At 47.2% G+C, this 26,458-nt stretch overlaps 2 long non-coding RNA genes across 11 annotated transcripts in view; one reads left to right on the forward strand and one right to left on the reverse strand.

Annotated features, from left to right (window-relative positions):
- LOC105075977 (uncharacterized) overlaps positions 1-26,458 on the forward strand; it is a 482,457-nt gene that overhangs the window by 130,355 nt on the left and 325,644 nt on the right. The gene's annotated exons all lie outside the window — the stretch shown is intronic.
- On the reverse strand, positions 6,661-11,489 carry LOC141576304 (uncharacterized). Its single transcript, XR_012504644.1, has 3 exons — positions 10,746-11,489; positions 9,514-10,344; positions 6,661-8,623 (listed from the first exon to the last, which is right to left on the reverse strand). It is a non-coding gene; the product is annotated as an uncharacterized LOC141576304 (long non-coding RNA).

The following is a 26,458-nucleotide window of genomic DNA, read 5'->3' on the forward strand; positions in this document are numbered from 1 at the left end:
TGAGACATTTTTACACAATATATATTAACGTCCATTTCACAGCGATTTGATTTGAGGCAGTGACAGTGTTCTAGTGTGTAGGTGTTCTGAAGCCATTAAAAAAATCATTTTATTGCAGCTAACATTTTATTATATGTAGTATATAGATGTGGTAGCCAAAAAACTATTGTATTTAGAGTTTTAAAGGTAGAATGGATCATAGACATGATCTGATCCTTTTTTCAAGAGAGGAAAACATGCTAGAGAAATTAAGTATTTCTTTTCACAATCACCTTGTGTTAAATAACAGAGCTGAATTTAAATCCTGTGTCAACTACCATTCCCATCTCTTTGCCTTTGAACCAACCTGAGCATATTCTTGGGAGAAATATGAAGATAGGTCAATATTGGTCCATCAGTCATGGAGTCCAATCTGCAGTCGACAAACAAACTTGGGGTATTTGGCTGATTTTCTGCCATATTGGTTCTTATTACTTTTTTGTTTTCATCTTGATAGTAGTCTAAAATGGATGGACCATGCCCTGCATCGTCAAGATGGCTAACTTTACACAAGACTCAGTATCAGGTCTCAGTATGGAACCTCTGTCTGCATTTACCATTGCCTTGGCACCAAATGGTACCCTCTGCTTGTCTCAAGTAGTGGGAGAAGAGAGATGGACTGAGTCCATCAGCGATGCGTTTATCCCAGTGAATACCGAACGACCTCAACGCAGGTGGTTTGGGTGAACTTTGTTCTTCCAGAAAGGAAGAAGGATGCTTGGGTGGGGAGTTTGAGGGGCACTGCGGTTGAGTGCATCACTCTGCAGTCGGCCGTGCCAAGTTCAGGGCACTCACACATGGTGGCCGTTTCCACAGTTATGTTCTAAGCAGCCACTCAGCTTCTTGCCTCTGTCACATTAAACTAACATATTGGTTTTATGGTTTTGTTTGCTTTAAGTTGCAAATTTGGTTCGGTTTTATCGTTGTGAAGTGCTAAAAGTCAAGGACTCTATAATCAGTTTATGTTTGCCTGTATTTATATAACATGAAGAGGGTCATTTTAGTTGAGGCTGGAGATTGAGGAGAACTTTATTGTTTTCTCTGTTATTATTTTTCTTTATTAGGACTATTCTGAGAGCAGTTCTAGGTTCACAGCAAAATCGAGGGGACGATACAGAGATTTTCCGGTCACCCCCACCCCCACACGTGCACAGCCTCCCCCACTGGCAGCGCCCCCACCACGTGGTACCTTTGCTGCGACCGATGAACGTGGCACGTCATTGCGATCCAGAGTTCACAGTTTGCGTTACGGTTCGTCTTGCTGTTGTACGTTCTGTGGGATTAGGTAAACGTGCTGTGACGTGCTTCTCTCACTGTAGTGTCATTCAAAGTATTTCCACGGCCTGAAAGTCCCCTGTGCTCCATCCACACATCCTTCCTCCTCCCCGCCCCTTGGCAGCCACTGATCTTTTCACTGTGTATCCGGACTTGACTTTCCCGGAATGTTATAGTTGGAGTCACGCAGCATGTAGCCTTCTCTTATGGGCTTCTTCCCCTTGGTAATGTGCGTTTACGTTTCCTTCGTGCTTTTTCATGGTAGTGCGTTTGTTTCTTTTTAGCACTGGAGAATATTCCATGGTCCTGATGTACCAGTCTGTTTACACCTTCACTTGCTGCAGACATCTTGGTCACTGTTGTTGCTTTTTTTTTCCCGGGTGAGAGGGGAAGTAAATAGGTTTATTTACTTATTTATGATGGAGGTACTGGGGATGGGATGGAACCCAGGCCCTCATGCAGGCTAAGCACTCACTCTACCACTGAGCTATACGGTCCCCCCGTTTTTTTTTTTTTTTTTTTTTTTAATTAATTTTTTTTTTTTACTTGAGGTAACATACACGTAACATAAATTTTGCCACTTGAACCATTTTTAAGTGTACATTCAGTGGCATTAAGTGCATTCACGTTGTGTGCACCCATCACCACCAGCCATGCCCAGAGCGCTCTCATTTTGCAAAACTGGAGCTCTGTCCCCATTAAACAGCACTCCCCTTCTCTCCTCCCTCCAGTGCCCACCGTTCTCCTTTCTGTCTCAGGTGTTTGACCCCTCTGGGGACCTCGTGAGTGCAATCTCCAGTGTTCGTCCTTTTGTGACCGGCTCACTGCACTTAGTGTGGCTCTCCTTTTGGAGAGCGTCTGTGCTGTGTGCGTGTGAGAACGCCTGTGGCCTGTGCAGCGCTCTCCCCAGCCCGTCTCCCCTGCCTTCTGTCAGACACACCCAGAAAGATGTGATTGCGGGGGTGGAGGACTGCACTTGTGCCAGACAGAGATGCATTTTATTCGCCAAGCAATTTGTGGGAAGACAGTGGGCGAGGCAGCCTCCTCTACTGCTCTGTTTAGCTTGAGAGGTGTGGCCGCTGAATCTAACCACCGCCCTGGGCGGGCGGGCGGGCGGGCTCTCCCGGGGTCAGATTTCACATCCTGTGCTACCTGGCTGAGCACCGTTGTTGTAGCAGCCCAGGCCGGGCTTGGCACCTGACTGTCGGTTGCGGGCAGACTGTCTGTGCTGGGGGGCCCAAGCTGGGTGGGCTCTGTTGTGCTGAGCCGGGCTTGTTAGAGACTCCGAGGGCAATGTATGGATCCTCCAGGGATGTCGTCCTGACAGAGAGCAGGGAACACCTCCAGTGGGCATCCTTTCTGGGATGTTTGGGACACACTTGTCCACTGACCCTTTACCACAAATGATCAGAGTGACGGCCATGCGGCAGTGATGGTTCACATCCTCCAGAAGAAAGGACCTGTGTGGATTCCTTCCCTCACCACAGAGGCACGCTTTCCCCCTCAGGCTGCTGGAAGCTTATCTCACTCAGTGATACTTTTGAACGGCTGGAACCGTCCGGGGCTCTTTCCACTGATAGTGATGAACAGACCGTGGAAGCCAGGTAGAAACGAACAAGACCTCTTTGTAGAGACCAGCTTCTCCAATTTCTGGACTGTTCAGCACCTACCCTGTTACCATATTAGGGTAAAAGCCAAGCAGCTGGAGCAAAGGGATAGCCTGTGGCAATTGGTCAAAGAGACAGACATGCTTTGCTCTCTTACCCAGAGTGTGAAGGCAGATCTGGCTCCAGATGGTTATCCCAGGCCCCAGGAGAGCAGGGGACCTTTGTGTCATCACACGGCTCCCAGTGCGCTTCTAGGTGTCACAGATTTTAACCAGCAGGAAGGGAAAGGGAGAGAGGCTGGCAGAGGCACCCAGAAGGACCCAGAAGTTTTATGCAGCAGTTCTGTTCATCCCACTTTTGAGAACTAGGTACTGACCATACCTGTACCTGGACTAGGGATAAAGTATACAGTGACTGTGACCACAGAACAACCACCACCACCAAATTAGGGACACATCCAGAAGTCAGCCAAAGCCCAGTCCTGCATGTACCGCAGCATATGCACACGGCTTGCTGTCCATCCTTAGAAACAGCTGGACTCCATCCTCAGGGGAGACAGCCCGAAGTCCCAGGCAGTGAGAGTGTCCAGCTCAAAACACACGGTCTTGAGGGAGGTGTCGTCTGCTCCTTTGGGTCCATGGGAGCCTTCTCATCACCCACTTTTTGATTTAAAGAGTGAAAGCCAGGTTCCCTGCCCTCTTCTGTATAAAACGTCAGTGCAGTGACCGGTCCACGTGAATGTCTTTCATTCAGAAAAGGGAAGCCGGGGAAGCAGATGGAATTACAGGTACATGACAAACGTGGAGTCTTCCCAGACAGCACGGCTCTGGCAGGAACTTAGCTGCTGGTCTCTGGGGGGGCTTATCCTTGCTCGTTACCGTCCTGGGCGACGTGTGAAACGATCCCGGGCCTTACGCCCCACTTGGGCTACTGCTGTAGGTCCTTAGAAGCTCTTCTTCTGACACCTATTTGAGAGCTCTTGAAGGTGTACTTCTGCAGGCCAGGCTGTAGTTTCATTAAAGACATACATTCTTCAAAAGTTAGTAGGTTTGCAGTTACTGTTGACTACCCCGTAGGTTCATGTGTCTGTTGTCCTTGCCGGGGCTCTTTTCCAGAGAGAGCTCTCAACTCTGCCTTGCGTATTTGCCGTGTTAGTTTAACCCGAGACTTTCTCATCTTGACTCTGCCTACCACAAGACCATCTAATATGTGAGATGACGTCGTGAATCAGATCACGCCTTCGGGCTTGATCTCTTTCTTGTGTCTGAAATGACTACATATGGCCTTTGAGAAAAGTTTTGCTCAACATCTGTAACTCCTGTTGGCGGAGGACAGAAGCAGTTCTCCTTTTCTTCATGACCGCAATTTCTGACACCCCTGCCCCATTTCATTACGTTGCTGCCTGCAAATTGGCCTATTATTGCCTAAGTTAATTTCCTTTTTTGTAACACCTTAGTAAAAACAGTTAGGGGCAGCAAATGTAAGAACTTTCTGGCTTTTTTCCATTCGTATCCTGCAAAAATCACATATTCCACCTTTTAATTTACCATATGTGACACATTTACCAAGTATTTTCAAGGCTTGCTCAAGGTCATCAGCTTTTTACCCTGAAATGTGAGTTTCCTTGCTACCAAAACAATAAACCAGTGCCATTTGTTCTGTTGTTGTCTAGGGCTGTAGTGGGGGTACCAGTTTCCATGTGGGGTAGTTTTATTAACTTGTCTTAGTCACATGCTGGATGCTCACTAGACACCATGGAATCTAAGCATTTTGAAGAAGGTTATTATATGATCCTGGCTGGTTATTGAGAAAAGTTTGGAAAATCTGGCTGATCCCTTCACATGCTGTTGACCTTTAGCAAGTATTTGCATTGGTTTATATTTGAAATATCCTGCCAGGGCTGCTTTTAAAGTTTGTTGAAACAAGCCAGCACTTTGGCCAAAGTATTGGAGGCCACTAGTAAAGCTGAAATGGAATGGGAGATTTTACAAGAGTTGGTTCCGAACGGTCAGCCGAAAAAAGATGGCCAGACTGTAACGGTCCTGCGCTGAGGAGTGTTTAGTGGAGGCACAAAGGCCTGGCCACCATTTTTTTAGTATTGGGGAACATGTCTATTAAATTTCCTTGTAGAAATACTCCGTTCCCACCAAACTGTCCTGAGATTCTTAGATTGCTCTGGGGAAGGTGGGTCATTCCTCTATAAGTGACTGTGGGAAGAAGCACCCTGTGTTGAATTTTAGATTTGTTAAATCTTTCCTACTGAGATGACATGAAAGATTTTTCAATTCTGGCTATTGAAACAGAAAGTAGTAGTGGACAGATGGTTTCCAATGTGAATTTAAAATAATTTTCAAGATGGGTCATAAAAGGAATTTGTCATCCTCATGTTACTCTGTGGTAACTGGAACTATCCAAAACAGGCAAATATTTTCTAAATGAAAAATACATCTCTTCACTTTTTCCAAAGGGAATCATTTACTGATACTGTAAGAAAGGGTCTTGCTTTCCTTCTTTTTAAATTCTAATATTGGGCTGCTATTTATGTTTTCTTTCTCATGTCCACAGTTTTTGAGAATTGACCAAGATGTTCATTTCAAAGGTCCTTGTGTAGCTGGCACCCAATTTTGCTGCTCTTCTTTCGTGTATGTTCCCAGTCGACTCCGTGATATGAATTTATGGGTTATTTAGCTTGTTTTGGACACCATTTTACAAGAGCAGTAGCACAAGCTTATTTTTAAGTATGATTTTTGATTTGGGGAATTTTCCGTCCTATTTTGACATTTTGGGATGGATTTTAATAACTTCCACGTGTGGGCCGTTAAAAAAACGACAATCCATTGTGACTAACCAGAATAATTCCAGGCTCATGGGAGGTGTTGAGAGGAGGATGCAGTTTCCTTTGTGCTCTGTCTCTCCGCATTTCCACAAGAAGAATGTCTTGCACAAGAGTCCTGGGCTCTCTGTCCCTCACTCCCTCGTCCCCTGGCGAAGGGGCGTCGTGTACCTACTGTGACTTTGGGACCAGGAACTAGGGGTGAAGAACTTTGCTTCCCTCCTTCACTTCCCTTCTTGGGGGTAGGCTGCCCAGGGAGAGCATGTGTCGGGGTGTGACCCTCAGGCCACATGTGGTGGGGGGTGGGTGGGGTGGGGCTGAGATCATTGGGCATCCTCTTTCACTGAGTGGGAAAATGAAATCTTCTGGGATTCAGTTTTAGCCCACTGTTGACAAACATCAAATACATATCTTGTAATTTAGCCCCTATCAGTAATGAAGGTGGGAGTTAGCCATCTACCTGACTGCCTACTTTGCAGAAGGAAAAGTGAAATGGTCTGAGAAAGCCCAGATGCTAAACTCTGGCCCTGGATTGGGAACCTTGAGAAACAGACATGGATTCAAATTTGGGAACCACGTTAACAGGAAGTTAGTGAGGCTTCAGGAGGGGTTGGGCTCAAAGCTTCTGGCCCTGGGATCACCAAGTGGCTTTGCTAGGAGTTGAAATTTTCCCTTTAGTGAGTCATTCCAGTTTGGGCCATATTAACAATTGACAAGAAGGTGTTTCCACGGTGATAGATTATCTTAAGCAGAAGCCAGCCTCAGGAAGGACACTGGCTGCACATACTTGTGTTGGACTCAGCAAAATATGGTCCCTAGGGTGTAGGGGGAGGTGGCTTGACCTTGAATCACATAGCCCTGGACCTATGAAGACTGTCACTGCTGCAGCATAGCTTGAAGACCTCTGAGGCATCATAAAGAAGGACAGGACTTGTTCTTGGAAAATGTATTGTTTTCACTTTCATATTCATGATTTTCAGATATTTTGGGAGCAGGAATTGGAAATCATTTGCCTTCTTTCTTAATAAGGCATTTCATAGCCAGCATTTCATGGATTCATGCCAGGACTTTAAATTGCACCCAAGTTCCATGTCTGTGGGGGAGCATGAGTCTGTGAAGCTGGAGCTTAAAAAGAACCATTAACACCACACTGATACTGGCAGAGGGAAAAAATGGCTGCAGCCAGTCCTGTTGCAGCTCAACTTCTTAGCCTCAGTCACCTGAGGAACATGTGGAGGGCAAATCTCTTGGATTCATGTCTTCAGGTTATTCAGCATCTCTTAGCATCATGTGGGCTAAATTGGCTTTGGATTTGCATGTTATCTAAGCTTATAAAATGGCCCTAGGCATCGGAACTGAATGGGATATGATGTAACTTTATGGGACTCTGTCAAATTTGGGGAAAAGTCAAGGAAATTCCTTTTGTATGTGTGCTGCGAGGTTGGAAGACATTTCTACAGACTAGCTTCTCTCTATTTCAAACCTTGTTTCTCTTACACTTCGGACATGCCTGCAGTTCTGGGACCCGCAGAACAGTTTTATGTAGAAAGAAGGCACCTCTGTGTCCTGTCAGTAAGAGAAAGGATGCCATTCCTGCACTGGAATGGTGTAGCAGGCAGAAGAGTGGCCCCAGAGATGCCCCTGTCCTCATGCCCAGGGTATGTAAATAGCTTACCCTGCATGGTAAAGGGGACTTGGCGAGTGTGATAAAGAACCTTGATACGGGCAGGTGATCTCGGGCCATTCAGATGGGGGTGCCAGTATCCTCATAAGGGTCCTTATGAGAGGGAGGCGGCAGGAGGGTCAGAGTCAGAGAAGGAGCTGTGAGGAGGGAAGCAGAGGTTGGAATGATGTGGGGCTTTGAGCCGAGGAATACAGAAGCTTCCAGAACTGGAAAAAGCCAGGAAGTGCAGTCTACCCTGGAGCCTCCCAAAGGATGCAGTCCTGCTGACCCATTTTGGATTTTCTGGCCTCCAGACCTGTTCTGATGATAAATTTGTGTTGCTTTTTAAGACACTACGTTTGTGATAATTTGTTTACAGAGAAAGATGAAACTAATAGAATTGACCAGCAGTAACTTAAACATGGAAAAATATTGCTGGGATCTTTAAAAAACTGTTCTGCTAAGCTGAAACGAAATGTTACTCCAACTCACCCTTCCCTTAAAATGACCCCCACAATGTGCTTGGATTGTCCGACCCACTCTGCTGGGAAGGCAGGTACGGGAGAGAAGTTGGGAGTGAAGATATAGAGAAACTGTAACTGACTGCAGGAAATGTGAGTTACTTCTGCCGATGTTACAACAACAAAAGGCCACGGGAACTGTACAGATTATTGGGGCCCAGGGCCAGGATTTGGTGAGCCGCTCAAGTCCAAGATCCCACCTGTCCTTATTTAAAATTTCGATATTTTGTTCCTTGTAGGGTTTTTGGGTTTTTTTGCATTAATGTGATTTTTTAAAAAATAGTGCATTAAAATATTATTTATCCTGATCACTTACTCTGGCCCCCCTTCAATGTTGCGCAGAGTGCCTCATTCAGCCCACTTCAGGAGTGAAGGCAGAGTTTCAGGTCTGTTAGCCTCACGGCAGTCCACCTCCGCACCAGCAAAAGCCATGGGGATAAAGAGAGACACCGCTGTAGCAGACAGGTTTTCAGGCCTCAGCGTTTCTGTAGCAAGAGGCCATGACAGCAGGTACTGGGACCGACGATTTCACAGGCTGACTCCCCTGAAGCAGCCTCGGTTCCAGAAACGGGGCTTGGAAGAACTGGAAAACTGGTGAGGGTGTCGGTGGGGAAGCGGGCAGTGACTGGGCTGGCACTTCCGCTGCTTTGCAGATTTTACAAGACACTTGTCTCCAGTGCTGCACCTGGAGAGAAAAGCACGCTGTCAGGGTTTTGAAAATGAAGAGAGGATTTGGGGGGTTATCGGTCAGTATGTGAAACACAGCAGAGTAAACTGTTCCATGCACACACGTGTGGATCCCTGTCCTGTGCCCCGTACACCCACACAGCACATGTAGCAAGCCCTTCCAGCCCAGGTGAAAATTTTCCTGGGTGTCAGCCCAGCTGGATCGGGTGCATGGCTGGTCAGCTCTGTGCATCCCGCTGAGACGGACACCAGGCTGACGGTCTCCATCTCCCACCTTCTGTCTGACCCTCTGTCTCTGCCCTGATCGGAGCAGCTGCACCCAACCTGATGGACGGCCTGCCTCACGGTCCCCGCGGCACGGAGGAGAGGACTGATGTGTGAACTTGATTGGCTTGGAATCAGGACCTGGATCTGCTTAGCCTTCTCCCTCCTCCCGTCCGTCTGTGATTGGGGCATCCTCCGAACAGGAGAGCAGGCACCTGGTCTGCCCGTCCGTCCCCCCAGGGTCCCAGGCCACACTGGGGGACACTGGCGGTGGAGGTCTCACTGGGGACGAGGACTAGGATGAGCCCGTGTCCTGCACTTCTAACCTGCGTCTCCCAGTCCAACTTTTATCAGGCACAGAGTGTACGTTTTCAGTTACATTCGTCTGACTTCCCTCTCTCTCTACTGTTGACACATTCAGCTAAGAAAAAGCTACTGTTAATTTAGTAGGTCCTCTTAATCACCAATAGTGGATGATCAGTAAATCTTTGCTGAAGAAATAAGCAGTCTCACTTTTATGCTTGGTCCCAAGTTTATGTGTTTGCATAGTTTCAAGAAAGTATGACTCATTTAGCTAAGGTTACCACAGGGGAGAAAAATACTATATATGTATATAAAACTCACCTTAAGTATGTTTTACATCCAAATTTGATTAACTTTCTTTTGGTAAATACAGTAAAACTACGTATACATTCTATCCATTTTTGAAAAGAAATGTAATAATTTTTAATGCATCCCATTGTAGTTTGAGTGTGTGTGTGCATGTGTGTGTGTGTTGGTGGAGGCAGAGGCCAGATCATGTGTATGTGTCTGTCATTAAGGCTTTGGCCATGCACTTTATTTGGTTTGATTTGAATTTGATCTGTTTTAAGTTCAGGGTGAAAAATAAAATCCAAGTCTGACAAAACCAAACACATTAGGAAAATCCTGCAGTTTCAGGCACATTCTTCATTTGGATACAGACTCACACCCGACAGTGATTCAAGCAGACGGGTCTCCACTGATTGGCTTGGTTTTAGATTCCGCCAGATTTCCCGCACTTGGAGCTCTTTGTTTGTCAGGCGGCCTGGATGCTAATTGGATATCAGACATGTCAAAACCCAGAAATCCTTCCACACTGCCTGGTTCAATCAGTGTAACGAGTCCGTATTCCTCATGTCCAGATCAGTAGTTTTAACCTGGCATCCTTGGCTAAAATTGGAGCCCGAGACCCAGGCGGTTTTCATTAATGTGTTTCGACTTCATATCTTGAACATTGTCTTTTTTGAGGCATCCTACCGCAGTGGCTCCATCCATTCAGAGCCGGTTCCCAAACTGTATAGAGCCTGTCTGGCTTCCGTTTGTGACTCAGCTCAACATCCGTTAGGTCGTCGGCGTCCTTTGATAGGGCTCTCTCCTGCAAAACCTTCAGAAACTTGAGGTGGGTTGTGAACTCTCTAAACAACAGCACCATTTCTGTGAAAAAGTACAATGTCAAGATACTGAATATTACTATTGAATTCCCATGTGTTGATTGGTATAACAAGACAAAACAGTGGTACTCTTAATTTTAGTTTGCGCTTCTTCTGTCCCACTGCCCTGGCCAAGATTTTCAGATGTTTTTAACAAGCAGGGCACACAGGTTGCCAGCACGCTGTGTGCACCACTGTGTGCAGGCAGGAGTCGGACTTCTGACCAGCCAGCATTCCCACCACACTCCTGCTCCTCCCCAGTCCCCCTTTCATCATTTCCTGGCTGGATACCAAGGCTGCTGGGAAACAGACATAAATAGAATGTCCCTCCCCTGCAAAAAAAGCCAAAAAACAAATGTTAGGGACACCCAGTGAAGGCCAGCACCGAGTGCTGCTGGGCGTTACCTGGCCACGGCGGTGATACTAATCGGTGTGGTTGCACTGGATGTACCTGACGGGCTGCCCGGTGAGCGTCACGGGTCCCCGTTGGTGCGCACGGGGCTTCTTATCCCCTAGACCGCGGCCTACGCTCCACCGCCACGCGCAGGGGGACTTTGAAGTTTCTGTGGCTCCTGTCCCGTGCTTCCCTCATCAGATCCTGCAGGCCTTGCTCCTCTTTCTCTGCAGTGTGTAAGCCGTGCGGCATCTCATCTTGTCAGGCACGCGGCGGCACCCCCGGGAGCATCACACCCTTCTCCAGACTGAAGGGGGATTTGTCACTGCTGCTGCTTCTGCTGGGAGAGCTGGGACACTGGCAGTTGAGGTCACTTCCTGATGTGTACCCGATGGTCCCGGGTCAACGTGCCCTTGTGAGTTTGGGAGCTACGTTTTCCGTAATCCCCTCTGAATGTGGGTCTCAGCGTAGAGCTCCCCTAACATCAGCCGGCCCACGGGCTCCTGTACTCACTGGGCAGAGGGTGGTGGGACTCTCTGCAGTGACTCACCTCTGGGCAACCTCCTGTCTTGGCTGAGCTGCTTCTGGGCCTCCTGCCCCTTTGTAAGTGGTTCATTTTCAGTCACCTCCCTCTGTTGGAATCCACAGAGTGCTCATGCCTGCCCGTCAGACCCTGGCAGATGCAGTCAATAAAATCTGTGGCTCTTCTCATCCTCGGAAAAAGAACAGAAAGGCACAATGTCATCAGATTACTAAGTGGATCTTAGTTAAACAAGTGCTCTTAAAGCTCTTTACAGTGGCTTAAAGTATTTCTAAAATCACGTTCTTCCCTTTAAGGAAGTTCCCTGAGCTAGAAATGAATCTAGAAAGAATTCCATTCACCTTAGTGACTATGGTTTCCCTGAGAATTTTGGGGTGATGGCATTTTTTTATATTTCCAAACACTGAAACATTTTCTAAGCTTCATTGATCGAACCTTCTGACGGCTCCATGAATTATATCTGTGTCTGAAGTGGCACAGAGGAAAATGCCCCAAGGTTCTCAGAGGTGTTTGGCGATGATTCAGAGTAAGAACTGTGTGTAATGGAAATGACAGGCATCATTTATTTATGAAAGCAGAAATGAAGTCCAGCCTTGACTGCAGATGGGCCCTTTTCCACAGTGCCATGGAACTCGACTGCTTCTGATGTCTATGAAATTGTGGGCTTTGACTTCTTGTACAAAAACACCAGGTCAGCTTTAATTCATAGAGTCACTCAGCATCTGTGTTCAAATGTATGATAAAGATAATTGTTTAAAAGTTGTTCCTTAGATTTAGATAAAGCTGTTGACTGTCTTTTAGGGCAAGCTGGACTTCTGTGCACAAGAAAGTGCAAAAGGCAGGCTTGCCTCCAAAGGCAGTGCTGGTGTGATATTCTTACCTGGGGCTTTCGGGGAGATCCATGTGACCGTCACTTTGTGTGGACATTGCAACTCTAAGCATCATGATAAGCAGAAATGTGTGCGCGGTATATCAGGCATAGAAGGGTCTGGATAAATGAAGTGATAGGAAACATGTGGTGTGGACTGTGACAGGCACGTTTTATGGAACCTGATTGCACATCAGCTGGCAAAGAGGAAGACTGAAAAGCAATTCATAGGACCGTGCATTTTGCCTGATGATGTTACATGTATTTTCTGGTCCATATTTTCCCTGGAAAGCAGCGCAGATAGTGCTACCCCCACTATTTCACGGGTGAGGAAAGTGCAGACTGTAAGGGGAAGCGCCCTGCCCAGCAGAGCCAGGTGTTCCAGAGTCCCGTCTGCTGCGGGGGCGGGGAGGGCACGTGAAGTCCCCCACGTCAGAGCGCTGGCGCGTGCGGGTTCCTCCCCAGCCCTCCTGTTTATCGTTACCACCCTTCTCCGTGGCTCTGCTCACGTGCCGCACCCTCCACGAAGCAGCCGTTCTTCCAGTGCACCAGCGAGAAGTGACGTCTCCGTCCTGAGATTGTTCTGGGCTCTTCAAGCCCCCTGCCCCAGTCATGCCCCGCCGCTCTAACTGCTCTCCCGATGTACTTTCCTACTCCGCCCTGAGAGGCGGCACATTCTCCGGGGAGAGGGGCTTTGCCTACAGCCTGGAGCAGCCTTCTTTGTTCAGTCTTCTTTACTACATCAGAGCTGCCTTCGGCCTTCTTGAGAAGCAGGGAAGTGAGCCGTACCTCACATCTCTTAGTGAAGCTCCTGTTCTCTGCCAGCAACCACGTGTAGGATCTTATGTGTGTAATTTCTAGTTTCTTTCTTTTATTTTTTGGTGGGGGGAGGTAACTAGGGTTACTTATTTATTCTTGGAGGATGTACTGGGGGTTGAACCCAGGACCACATGCACGCTAAGCATATGCTCTAACACTTGAGCTATACCCTGCCCCCTAGTTTCTTGACAGTCCTGGAAGATAGCTGTTATCATTCACGTGTAGGGTCCCCTAATTTATAAAGGGGTGTTTAAGCTGGGCTCAATGTCCGGTCTCACCTCACCCTCAGCCCGCTCTGCATCTAATACACCACTGCCATGCAGCCTTGGTCCCAGTAATCCCAGGTTTCAGTAATTATCTGTCAACTGATGAATGAGTGAGTGGATGCAGGAGTGCACTGTAGAGCATCATTTCTTCCGTACATAGAGAAAGCGAAGATTTCACATTGTGTCTGTGCAGTGAGGGGCTGTGGTAGAACCACGTGGCTCGGAAGTTAAGACGTGCTTCACGGCAGTGACCTGGCTGTGCGCCTTCCAGCCGGGACACCTGCTTCTGGTGGGCGGGAGACCGCCCTGGTTTAACCCTGTGGATCAGTGGCCCCTGTGGGTGATTTTTAGCACTGCCTTTCACTCTCAGATGTGTTTGGTTTCAGCAATTCCTCACACAATCACCCAAAGGAAACTCTATACAAATTTTGACTAACAATTATACATGAGAAGAAGAGGAGGAGGAAGAAAAGAGAAAAACCTCACACACAGGCGACAGGTGTTTACCAAGGGCAGGTGTCCACATTCGTTGTTTCTAAGGCATTTGCTAATACCATGCTATCAGCATTACAAAATTATTTTTCATCATAAACCTCAGGGTCCTTTCTCAGAGCATAGCTCAAATGAGTTCTAAAATCAACTATACTTTGAGGGAAAAAAAGAAATTAAAACGGATATTTAAAAAACTGGCAGTCAAACAAGGAAAAAGAATAAAATAGGTATTAACAATGACAAGAGAGGATGTCATTTTGGATCCTTAGAGACGTGAAAATGTAGTGAGAGGACATTATCAACAACTTTAATTAAAGTGCAAAATTTCTGAAGAAAATATTAGCAAGTTAACTCAATTAATATATTAAAAAATTAGCATGTGAGCAAACTGAGTTTAATCCGGGAGCACAAGATTGGTTTAATGTCATTTTACACTTTAATTTTATAAAGGAGAAAAATCGTGTGATTATCTCATTTTCCGCCAATAGAGTATTGATTGAAATTCAAAAAACAAACAAAAACCAAATCCCCTTGGTTATAATTTTCTCAGTATAGGCTTTATACTCATTTAGAATTCTAGTGTTGCATGGTCTTGAGATGTTAAGAACAAGTTTGTTACTTCTGCGTTGTTTCCCCTCGAGTTGTCTAGCGTGTTCTCTTAAGGCCCAGCCCCAGGCCTGTAAACACGGGGGAGGAAGCTGGATGTAATGGTGCCCCTTCCCAGGGCAGGGCTCCTTGAGTGTCTTGTAGACTGTCTTGCAGAAGGCCTGTCTGTGCACCGGAACTAGAGCCTGCTCTAGGTTGATGGGGTCAGCTTGCCAAGTTTGAGAGTGCTGGGGAAAAAATAATGTTTGTTTATTCATCTCTTCCCCAGTGTTTGGTAAAAATCAGAGATGACGAGCATTTGGAGAAAGTGGGGGACAGAGTGATGTTTGTCTGGATCTTGATTTGTAGAGGTAGCACACTTTCAGAACTCTCCCTGCACCTGTTGGCAGCCTGAGAATTTTGAGTGTGGGTAATTTTGGTAAACAGAGCTCCATTTGGAAGGGGAAGGTGTGATGGCAGAATTCTAACCTAACTCCCAGGATTCCTGCCTCTCTACTGGCGTGCACACCCCTTCCAGTCCCAGCCTTGAATGTGCATATAATGAAGGCATTCCTGAGGTGACATCAAGGACACAGTGAAGGGGCAGAGAGTTGGCAGAGGTAATTAGGTCCCTGGGCAGGGAGGGGACTTTGAGTTCATGGAAAGGAGGTAATGCTGAATGGGCCTGACCAAATCAGGTGAGCCCTTTCAAGAGGCTCCAGGGGCTTCCCGAAGGGATGTATTTGCAAGAAAGAAAGGCTTTCCTGCTGATGAAGAAGCAAAGCACCATGTTATGAACTACTGCTAGGGGGCCCATGTGGCCAGGACTGAGGGTAGCTGTCAGCTGCTGGCAGTCAGCAAGGAAATGGGTGCTTCAGCCCCACAATTGCAAACAGCTAATTCTGTCAATAGCCTGAATGGACCTGAGGAGGGACTGTTTCCTGGTGAAGCCTTGGATGAGCAGGCAGCCCATCTGGGGAGACCCTGCGTGGAGGACCGGGTTCATCCACGCCTGGACTGCTGACACAAAAGAATCAGCACCCTCGTACACAGGCGTTGTTTTAAGACGCTGAGACGGTGCTAATTCCTTATGCAGGGTAGAAACCTAACGCAGAGGGGAGACGCTCTTAGGAGATTACGTTCAGTGTACATGCACACTACAACACTAAAATGCTACGTAAGGAATCCTGTGTAATACCCGCCTGGTTGGTTGTCACAGGCAGTAAAGAGCCTGGGTTGCTTAACGTGCTTACATGGGACACACCAGGCTGGAAGCTCAAGGTCACGCTTGCCACCTACTTTGAGGCACCCATGTCTGTTCAGCTCCACATAACGTCTACCCTGCTTGCTCTTTGCTTGACTCTGAACAGATCTGTTTTCATTAGCAGTTACTTGTGTACTTGTTACCTTTCCTCCTCTGTTGCCAAGCCCCCGCTAGGCCCAGGGACCCTTATCTGTCTTTGTTTGGTTTTTAATCGAAGTATAGTCAGTTTACAGTGTTGTTTCCCCTAAGTTCATAGAATGAAGAAAACAAAATGTTTGTTAAAAGAATGGTGGTTTGGGGACAGGAGGAGACTGGATTCCTCTCCAAATTACCATCCCCGCTGAGGAATGAAGCGAACAACACCGCTCCGCAGCGCACGATGTGGGGAGGGGGCTTTTCCAGGTGCCCCGTGATTGTGATCAATTTCCAAACTTTGGTTAATGGCCCGGGAAAAGGGGGGTGTGTCCAACTTCTCCAGATTCCAGCCCGGGCCACCTGCCTAGAACCTGAACGCAGTTTTGAGAAGAAGAGAAAAATCTTTGCTAGCCTTTGTGTTGTGGTGTCTGGAACTCCAAGTACTGCCTTGACACAGTGAAGCCTCCGGGCCCTAGCGGTCTCTCCCCGGGTGTGCCCGGCTCCCTGCAGGAAAGGCTGCCCACCTGGCTGGTTCCCGTAACCGCGAGGCCAGCTGCACGTTCTCGGGCCTCGGCCTCACGCGCCTCACCGCCTCGCCCTCCGGCCGCGTTGCTTCAACGAGCGCTTCCCGCGAGAACGCCGAGGCCCCGCCCACTCGTGTTCCGGAAGCCAGGCTCGCGCGGCCGCTGCGGGTCTGCACTGCTCGTCTGCGAGCGCATGTGGGCCCCCACGCTGGGGGGACGCCCGGCTCCCCCACACGTGAGTATGTGCGTCTCACGGAGCGCTGTCATGTCGTGGGCCCAGCGGCAGGCGTCCTGGGCCCGGCGCCCCCACCCCCACCCCCGGCACTATTTAGGCCGAAGGCTCCCGCCTTCTCCGGCAGGCTGACCGCGAGGTCTTCAGAACAGCCTCCCGTGGAGGGAAACGGCGTGGTGGGCCCCTCTCCGGGACCTCTGCTTCCCCCAGCACGCCCAGCTCTCTGCTCTGGTGCACTCTGGGCCCGCGGGGCGGGCACACCCCATCAGATAGGAGACGCGCGGGGTCTTCAGTGGGCACAGCTGGGTGGAGGCTGCGCGTACCTCCCCGCGCCCTGCAGCGGGGTTAGGCTCTGTGCGTTGTGGTGGAAGTAGGTTTACAATTCTGTGGGACACAGAGTCAGGGCTCATGAAGCCTGACTGTGGGGAGACATTCGAGGACGGCTTCTTACAAGAGGTGATGTTTGAGCAAAGCCTTGAAGGAGAGGCGGGTGTTGGCAGAGGGACTGAAGGGCGTTTGGGAGAGAGAGGCGGCGGTGAAGAAAGCTCCAGGCCCCGTGAGCGGGAAGGGTGGTGAGGAGGGCGTGCGGTCCGGGCAGTGATTCCAAGGTGGAAGCGAGACTCAAGTCTGAGGGGAACAACTATGAATGCAGTGACAAGGGGCTCAGCCTCTAATCCTTCCGAAGCGGGAAAGCGTGGAGGGGGAGCAGGCGGGGAGTTTGGATTGAGACGCTGACATGCGCAGAAGCTTGTTTGAGCAGCCAAAACTACTAACAGCCTGGGAGGGATGCACCTGCGCTTACCATGCGCGTGGTACAAATTGGTAGAAATGTGCGTTAAAAATACCCAAGTGACAACTTAGAAGTCTCTGCATGTCCCATTGGTTCATCCGTAATGACCAAGTCTGAGGTAAAATGTTTACATGGTAGAACAGCCTTCCAAACTCATCTCAGAACGAAATTGTTTCAAGCCACTTTCAATTTATTTTTCCCTGTTACATTTTAGGTTTTTTTTTTTCTTAATAAACTTTGCATTATTAAAGTCTTGGCATTGATTTAGGGGAAAAAAATCAACTCAGGTCGTTTCTGAAAATTACAACTTAATAGAAAGTTGTAGATGGAAAAGGTTTTCCATCAACCTGACTGAAGCCTTTGGCTTTTACTTTTTCTTGTGTGTTGCACCAGTATTTCACGTTTCAATGTGATGAAAGATCAGGAAATCATGATGGGTGGGCCAGGGTGAACACTCTCTCACTGCCATAGAGAAGAATCATAGTTGTGTGTGTTAGTACCTTGTGCAGTTTAGCAATTTGAGAGCAAACTTGACTATGTAAACCAGATTGCACTTGCAGAGTCCTGCCCACCCACTCATCCTCTGACTGTCCCCTACACATGCGTTCTGTCTTTTAAGAATAAATCGGATCCACGAGTACCTCATGGATCATTGAGGGGAAGAAGTCTCGTGTGATAGTCTACATGGTTATAAATTGCATCTTGACCAAATTGATTCATGTTACCCCTGTAACAAGTCCTGTGTGAAAAGAATTATTAAAATCTGGAGAGTCAGGTGCCTCAAATTTCCTGTTCTTCCCCTAAACTAGTGAATGTCTCACAGTAATAACTAAAGTTCTAGCAATTAAGGAAATGATCATTTTTTAAAATATAATAAACAGAGACATAAAAGTTGTCTAGAAAAAGTGATTCTAGGTACAGTGATTTCTGAAAGAAAACAGGTCGGAATCCTATTAGTATTAAGTCTCTGTATATTTGGTGGCCTTGCTACATCAGTACGGTTCACAGTTTCTCCCATGTCAGATCACCGGAGAACCATGAAGTACTGACATCACTAATGTGCCCCTCTAAACACTGAACTTCTAGACCAGTGCAGAGCGCAGTATTTGCATGGGAAGGGTGAACTTGACATGAGTAAGTACACTGTGCAGGGGGTTGGGAGTGGGAAACATCAGTAAAACTCAAACCTGAAAGGTTTTGAAACCATTTTCACCTTTTTTTGAATTACTAGAATGGTGAGACGTTGGAAACATCAACGTTCATGCATAGGGCAATTCAAAAACATTCCTTCAAAGTCTTTGGGAGGAACATGAAATAGCTGTCAGAGGCTGGCAAGGTGATCTTTGCGAGAATGATGCAGAAATTGTCATGCACGTTACTGTTCCAAACAGTCTCGTTATTCAAATCAGAAAACAGTAACTTCATTTTCTGTCTCAATAGGATCCCTCTATTATGATGGTCATACATCTTACAGATGTAGAAAGTCTCTAACGTGGTCTTTAATGGTCCAACCGGGCGGGTCTGGAAGATGCTTTTGATTCATTTCAGAATCTGAGAAGCACATTTGTTTATATTCATTAGCTTAATTTGGCTCGTTTTCTCTGAAGAATCCAAGGTGCTCTTGAGAGAGGCTGCGTGTAAGGAGCATGCAGCGCCTCTTAAACCAGGAGAAAGAGGCCATCAAGGAGGTAGAAGGAAATGAGGAAGTGAGGGACCTTGAGATGAGAGTTAGAAAAAAGGGTCAGATGATGCTACCAACTCGGCAGGGCTTGTGCAATTTCTAGAAACGGGACGTTTTTGAGAGGGGCGTTGGCCATTCACTAAGGCTGGGGGGTGATGGGCAGAGGGTACCAGGTACCTCTGGATTCTCTGGAGTTGAGGAAACCCACTGTCTCCAAGTGTGGAGAACACCCTGGTGCTCTCATTCCCCAGGTACTGACATCTGGTGCTGACTGATGCTTAGCTTTCTAGAAACTCTGTTTTCTCAGCATCTAACTCTCCCTTCCACTCCTCTTTCCCACCCAGTGCCCTGCCCTTCCTGCAGTCGGACACCCAGGTCGTGACCACCACCACCATCCCCTCGACTTGCCTCTCCGTCACCGTTCCTTCCATATCCCCCGCCGCTCTCAGAACGTTGTCCTTCTGGAGTCTTGCCTCCTCCATGTGCTCCTTCTCCTCAGCCCTTTTTCATTCCTGCTCTGTCCTTCCCTTCTGTCAGGCTTGTTCTCCAGAACTCCAGTTTTCTTCCCTGTGTTCTGTCCCTCTTTGCGTGTCCTCTGAATGGAACTCTCTGCCCGCCAACACCACTGGGGCCCTTTCTTCCCCGTTCTCCACATGACAAAGTGTGTGGTCACCCCAGGTTGTTGCTCTTCCTCCATCCTCCAAGGCTGGCTCCCCCATCCACACTCCTGGTTCCAACCCTTCCCCACTGTAGGATCCTCACCTGAAAGGGGCAGCTTTGTCTCCCAGCTCCCTGTGGTCCGGATGCTCCTCTCCAGGGAGAAGGGCCATGGCTGCTGCGGTTTCTTACACAGACTTCACAGAGGCACCTCCCCTCATTCTCACGGCCCTGATGTCTAGTTGGAAACCAGGGAAGCTAAGGTGCTGCCGTGGACTGAACTGTGTCCCCAGAATCATATGGAGAAGCCCTGCCCGCAGTGGGATGTTGTTTGGAGCTGGGGTCTTTGGGAAGTAATTAGGGTGAGATGAGGGCAGGAGGCTGGGGCCCATATGCTGGGATTAGTGGTTTTATAAGGAGAGGAAGAGAGATTATCCCGTCAGCCAGCACCTTGACCTTGGGCTTTCCAGCCTCCAGAGCTGTGAGAAATAGACGTCTGTCCTCTAAGGCCCCCAGCCTATGATGTTTTGTTACAGCAACCGAAACCCACTGACATCGGTACCTCAAAGCCTCTGACCCCACCCACTTCTCTGACACCGTAACGTCACAATTTCATAACACAGTGTCTATCCCAGGAAAGTGCTTAGCACCTCCAGTTCCCCTTTCTGAGTCAATAAACTAAAAACATGTCTGGGTCTTCCTCTTTTTCGGAATGTTCTAAAGACCAAGTGCGTATGTTCTGAAATCATGTCTAGCCAGAAGTGGGAAAAAAAAAAAAGGTGATTTATAATCGAAGGAGCAGAAATCTCACACTGGAAGTTTACAAAGTTGTGTCCAGTGTTGGAAAGCTTTTTGTTTTAGTTTGTTATTTCATAGATTTTTGTAAAAAAACAAAGCAAACCTCAGAATAAGAATAGTGACCCTGGTAAATACTGACTGGTACCATAGGCTACAAGAAAACAGTTTTTGTCAGAATATTTTTCCACATTTTCCAATTCTGCCGTAAAGCTAGAAACATGTAGAATTCTCTGAGCGCTGTAGTTATGTGATGAAACAAAGAATGCTTTGGGCCTGGTGCTGCAGGGAGATGGAACTTTTCAGGGGTAATAACTTGTTTTAAAAAATGAAATTTGCTTTGCATCTAAAAAACATATATACCTAAATTATGTGCTTTTCTGCTTGACTGGAAGTTGCAGAAAGGGGATTGTGGTATCTGTGCCTTGTATTTTTTACAATTTTAATTTGAGTTGAAAGTGCAATCAAAGAAAATGTAGCTTTTCCCAAGCAGAACGGGACTTTACTCGTAGTGCGTTTCAGTCCACTTTGACCAATGAAGCCTGGCAGAGACAAAGCCAGGCCGTGAGTTCCTGATTAAACAGGGGAGCCACAGAATGGAAAGTTTAATGAACCCTGCCCCTGCTATAGGCTCCCACGCTGTAATCACATTTTCATTCATAATCATTTAGAATCTCATAGAAAGTTTGCCACTTCTGAATATCAGTCAAGATAGAAATTCATGGAATTTCTTATTGTTTTTAGAACAGTGAGACTGAATCTCAATGTCCGTTAGATTTTGGTCCTTGTAATTATCTCTAAAATACAAAACATTTTCCTTGACTTCTGTTGTTAAAACATTAAGTTGTATTTCATGCTCATTTGTTATTGTTCTAAGTTTGGTTCAGGTATGATTAGGTTAAGAAAAAAAATCATTTCTGAAAATTAAGGATGGGATTATTAATAGAAAATCAAATGGGATATATTCAAAAGCCATTTGAAAACCTTCAGCAAAAAAATCTTCTTTGTAAGGAGAGTTGCACAGTTTCCTTGAGTGCAAAGGATTGAGCAATATTCCAGCAAACTCTTTTGGGTGCTGTGACTCATGCTGTGTGAATGCAAAAGGTTTCTGACTCAAGTCAACCGATTTTCAAGTGCGTTTGAAGTCGAGAGTGCTTCACTGATGAGCACAAAATCTGCCGGGCAAAGCAAGTCGCATGTTGAAACCCAAGGCTTGGGAAGGTCTCCGAGGTATTAGCGTGTTAGATGTTCGAGAAGAAAACACTCAGGTTTCTCCTGAGGCACCTCCCGTCTGCAAATAGCTATCTCCAGTGCTCTTGAAAGATGTTACTCTGTCCTTTCTGAAAACCTGGTTGGGGAGGAGAACGAACACATATTTTAGACAGCACGCAACTCGGTTCTATGATTTTTTGAGGCATCTTTGCAGAGTGTTGGCCCGTAAGAGAGAGTGCTCGCAGTTGCAGTAACTCGCTGCGTTTGGCATGACCGCCTTGTCCACGCCGACACGATCTGCCCAGAAGGAATTGGGAAGAGGGGTCTCGGGCCCTTTGAACCGTCGTCAGCGGGAGTTGTCCTTTTTGCCAGTTGACATCAGGGCAGACAGAAAGGCTACCGAAGCATGACGAATCAAACAGAGCCTGAATCCTGACGCTGCCGTTTCTTGCTGGGTGGGGGTAGGAATCTGAACCAACTTGCTGGACCACGTGGATTTCCGTCCTCGCTGTGAAAGAGGGAGGAAGCGGACCCCTGACATAGTTGCAGGCATCTGTGCCCAAATGGTAGGCCATACAGAGACTGCTGGTGAAGACAGTTAAGAGTGTGGGGTCCGGAGGCCGACTGCCCAGTGGGGATTTCAGGCCTCCCCCCTGCGTCTGAATGTCTCTGCGTCTGAATGTCTCTGCCCCAGGGGACAAATGTCCAGTGGGGATAGTAATGGTTACCCTGTGGGCAAGTGAAATATTGACCTTGGTGATGCTCTTTCTAAATCTGTAATATATTTGAGCTGTTCTTCAAATGAAAATGGTTTCTAAGGAGTGACAAGGAAATTATAATAATGGGCCATGAAATTTACAGGAGCCCGCGTTTGACTTAGGTACCACTACTCCGTCAGGAATTGGTAAATTCAGGACTGAGGGATTAAGAAGTGCTGCCATTTTCAACCGGTAGAAAAGTGGGAATGGCAGTGAAAGAAAACAACCATAGGTACTCTGTTTAATGGGGGAAAAGTCCAAGTATTTATCCTAGTACTTCGTGTTAGGAATGGAAACACTTGCCATTAATTCGGGAAATGTCGACGGAAGTGCTGCGGTGTCTGCTTTGTTCTTAGGTCTGTGCTGGGAACCAGGGCTACAGAAATAATGTGCGCTGCCCCAGGGAGCAGCCTCTTACTTGTTGGATATCGAAACACTCATAAGACCATGGCAAGATTCAAAATACTGCTGTGTGCTGGCCTCTCAAGGGATGTTCCGGGGCAGGTACCCTTGGGTCTCCTCTCCCAACCCCTCACCCCTTCCCCGGGATGGGGGCCCCTGTTAGGAGTGATGATGGACAAGATTAGGCGCTTTTCTTGGAATTTCCTCTCCGTGAGATTCCACCCCCTCCACTAATGCAGGATTTCTAAACCGTAGCACTGATGACATTAGGGGCCAGATGACTATTGTGGGTGCCGTCCTGTGCGTTGTAGGGTGTTGAGCAGTCTCCCTGGTCTGCACCCATCGGATGCCAGTAGCATCCTTTCCACCTGTGACAACCAGGTATAGCCATTTGACTTCTGGGGGGGGGCCCAGCTGAGAACCATTGGACGAGTCATGTGGTATGGAAGCAGGGACCCATGAATGTCCCCACGTGTGAGTTACTCCTGTCCCAGAAATGCCTGGGCAGGGAGAGGAGAAGGTAAGTGGGGACGGGAGAGGGTTGGTGGGGAGCAAGAAGGTAACTGTACTGTCATTCTTTCCTCCTCTTCCTGCTCTTGGCTTGTAAATATGTATATATTGTCTTTTCTCCCAAATGAAAAATGTAGGTGACTCCATGCGGAGCAGGAATGTAAAACAGACATTCATAAATGTCTGTTTTATGCAGACGGCAGCCCCTCCCTGTTCCTAATAAGACACCAGGTTGTAGGACAAGTCCAAACTCCCCTCTGTTCCTGGGCACCTGTGTCCTTTTTTGCTTTGATACAACAAAGCAAGGAACTTGGTTTTTGTGATGTGTATTATCTTGGGTTGTGAAGGTAGCTACATCAGATTGCTAGGGCTGCCGTGACCCGGCACCGCAGGCTGGGGTGGCCTCAACCAAAGAGGTTGACTGTCTCAGAGTTCTCACAGCTGGGAGTCCAGGATCCAGTGCTGGCAGGGTTGGATCCTTCCGAGGGCTGGGAGGAAGAGTCTCCATGGGTTCCTCCTTGCTCCCGGTGATTTGCTGGCAGTCTTTGGCGTACCCTGGCTTTCAGACACATTGTTCCCATCTCTCTCCGTCTTCACAGGACCTCTCCCTGGGTCCCATCACACTGTCTTCCCTGACGCATGTCTATCTCACGTCCAAATTTCCCCTTTCTGTAAGGAAGGACACCAGTCCCATTGCATTAGGGCCCACCCTCATGACGTCATATGAAATGGATTACTTCCATAAAGACCTAACCTCTAAATAAGGTTACATTCTCAGGTGATGGGGCTTAGGACCCAACATACGAATTTTGGGGTTACACAGTTCAACCCAGAACAGTAACTAATAGAGAACGTCTACACAGTGATATAATTATTAAAAAAAAAAACTTATGAAGAAGGAGATATTGTAATGTAAGTAGATTTCATGTTCCATAAGAGGAGATCATTATATAGCGTTAACAGATAAAAAATAGCAGTGGAAATGTATCACTTGGTGAGGTAAAGGTAATTACTCAAAGAAATAAAGAAAAGATGGTTGTAAGTCCTCACACTGGAGGACTGGTCCTGGAGTTGGAGCCATCGGGCTCACAAATGTTTGGGTCTGATGATACAAATCTGTGTTTCAGTGTTTGTGCTCATGGAACTCAAATGTCTCCTCGAATTGTGCCGACCAGCTTGCTCATTCAGATTTAATGTTAATGAAAGCCAAAGCGTAATTAATTACAGTAAGTAATTAAAATCATAACATGAGGGTGCCCAGTAGGTTTCCATTGGTGTCGTAACATTCCCACAAACGTACTGACTCCAAACAACACTCATTTATGACCTTACAGTGCTGGAGGTCAGAAGTCCTAAAAGGTCTTGCATGGCTAAGATCCAACAGTTGGCAAGGCTACATTCCTTCCGGAGACTCTAGGGGAGAATCTGTTCCCTTGCCTTTTCCAGCTTCTAAGGGCCACCCGCCTTCCCTGTCTCCTGCTTACCACCCTCCGTAAAGGACAGGACGCAGGCTGGTTTAGGTGGAATGTGGGGTCTGAGACAATGGAGGATGGCAAATGCTCCAGTTGAGAAAAGCCACTGGCTGTGTGTCTCGGAGTCGTACCAGCAATACCAGTGAGCTCCTTCACCAGGGGTCCGTTTATCAAGTGTCCTGTAAGGGTGAATAGAATTCAGCAAGGTCGAGCCACTGATCTGTGTGACCTTGAAATCTTGGAGGGTTTTGTGCAGTACATCCTTGCTCAGCAGTGTTATAACAGAGTGGGTGCAGGGTAATTATTCCTCTAAGCCAGGGGACAGGTGGTAATGGATGACATTCCAAACAGAAACTGTGAGCAAATGTAGTTTGATACGTACATAGATACCTAACTTGGCAAAGCATTGCAAAGAAGAGCTTTGAGTTTCAGCTTACAGCCCTGTTAAAAACAGAATGATTTAAAATGCAGATTCTGATGTATCAATAATGCTACAAGAGGCCAGGTGCCATTGACCCCTTGCTGCCCTGGGGCATGTGTTCAAAAGGAAATAACAACATCATTGAGTTTTTTCTGCTACTTCCAATGCTGTCTGGGGGCTACGGATTCAAACTTCATGATAAATTTAACTAAAAAGGTCTAGTATCTAACAGTGACTGAATTCAGTCATCTTTGCATGAATCCCCATGCAGGCACAACTGCATGCAATTTGATGTCAGAAGAAGGCAAGCCAAGAAGTTGAAAGCAGCCTCTGTTCTTCATGTTTCTAAAATAGTATACTCGGGCATTTTTTCCTAATTACGATTTGAACAGGAAAATTATATGTTGACTTGTTACTTTCATGTTTATTTCTGAAAGAGGTAAAAACCTTAAAGAGTTGTCATTAAAACCATTTTTGAGTTTTATATCAGAAAGTATCACTGCTGTGAGTTTCCCGGTCTCAACCAACATGAAATTCATGCGAAACATTCCGATCGTTTCTGTTCTCATTACCCCAGTCTAGGAAGAAAAAGATTGCTTAGTTCTCCTCAAGGTCAGTTTTTATGGATAGCATGCTCTTTAGAAAAAGTATTCTGTCCAGCTCAGAGACTGAGGTTGTCTTTGCCAATAATGTATTTAATACAGGTTCACTGCAGAAATTATAATTTCACAAGGCAGTAGTGTACAGGATAATGTCTCTTAATAAGCCAGTAAAGAAACAACATACTCCAAACCAATAAGAGCTTAACGACACTGTTGTTCCAGGCAAGGAAGAGATGAAAGGAATAAAGTCCAGATTTAGTTGAGGTGTATCTTTCTACGAGGTGGTTCTCGGAAGGGTTGTCTCGGCCACCGGGGGCTCTGTCTCGGTGCCTGTGCAAAGTGAGCACCGCCTGTTGCTAGAGCAGCTTGCTGGGGAGTGAGGGCGTGGATGCTGCTGGGTAAATTTGTCTCCTTGGGACTGCATGGTTTCCACCACTGGTGGCAAGGGGTCGTTTTGCCCAGGCAGGAGCTAATGCCACCAGCTCTTCAGAGAGCTCTTTAGGTGAGCATAGAGTCAGACAGAACCGTCTCAGACAGTCTGCACAAACTCTGGGCGTGCAGTCTGACGGCCCTACCATCGCTGCTTGTGTTTTTGCTGATGTGCCCCCAGCGGCTGAGCACCGAGGGCTTCTGAGCAACTACAGACGGCCCTGATGCCATCCTGACCCAGCACTTTCCCTTTTATATCAAAACAGCTG

This window comes from Camelus bactrianus, chromosome X, assembly GCF_048773025.1.
Source record: "Camelus bactrianus isolate YW-2024 breed Bactrian camel chromosome X, ASM4877302v1, whole genome shotgun sequence".
NCBI lineage: Eukaryota > Metazoa > Chordata > Mammalia > Artiodactyla > Camelidae > Camelus > Camelus bactrianus.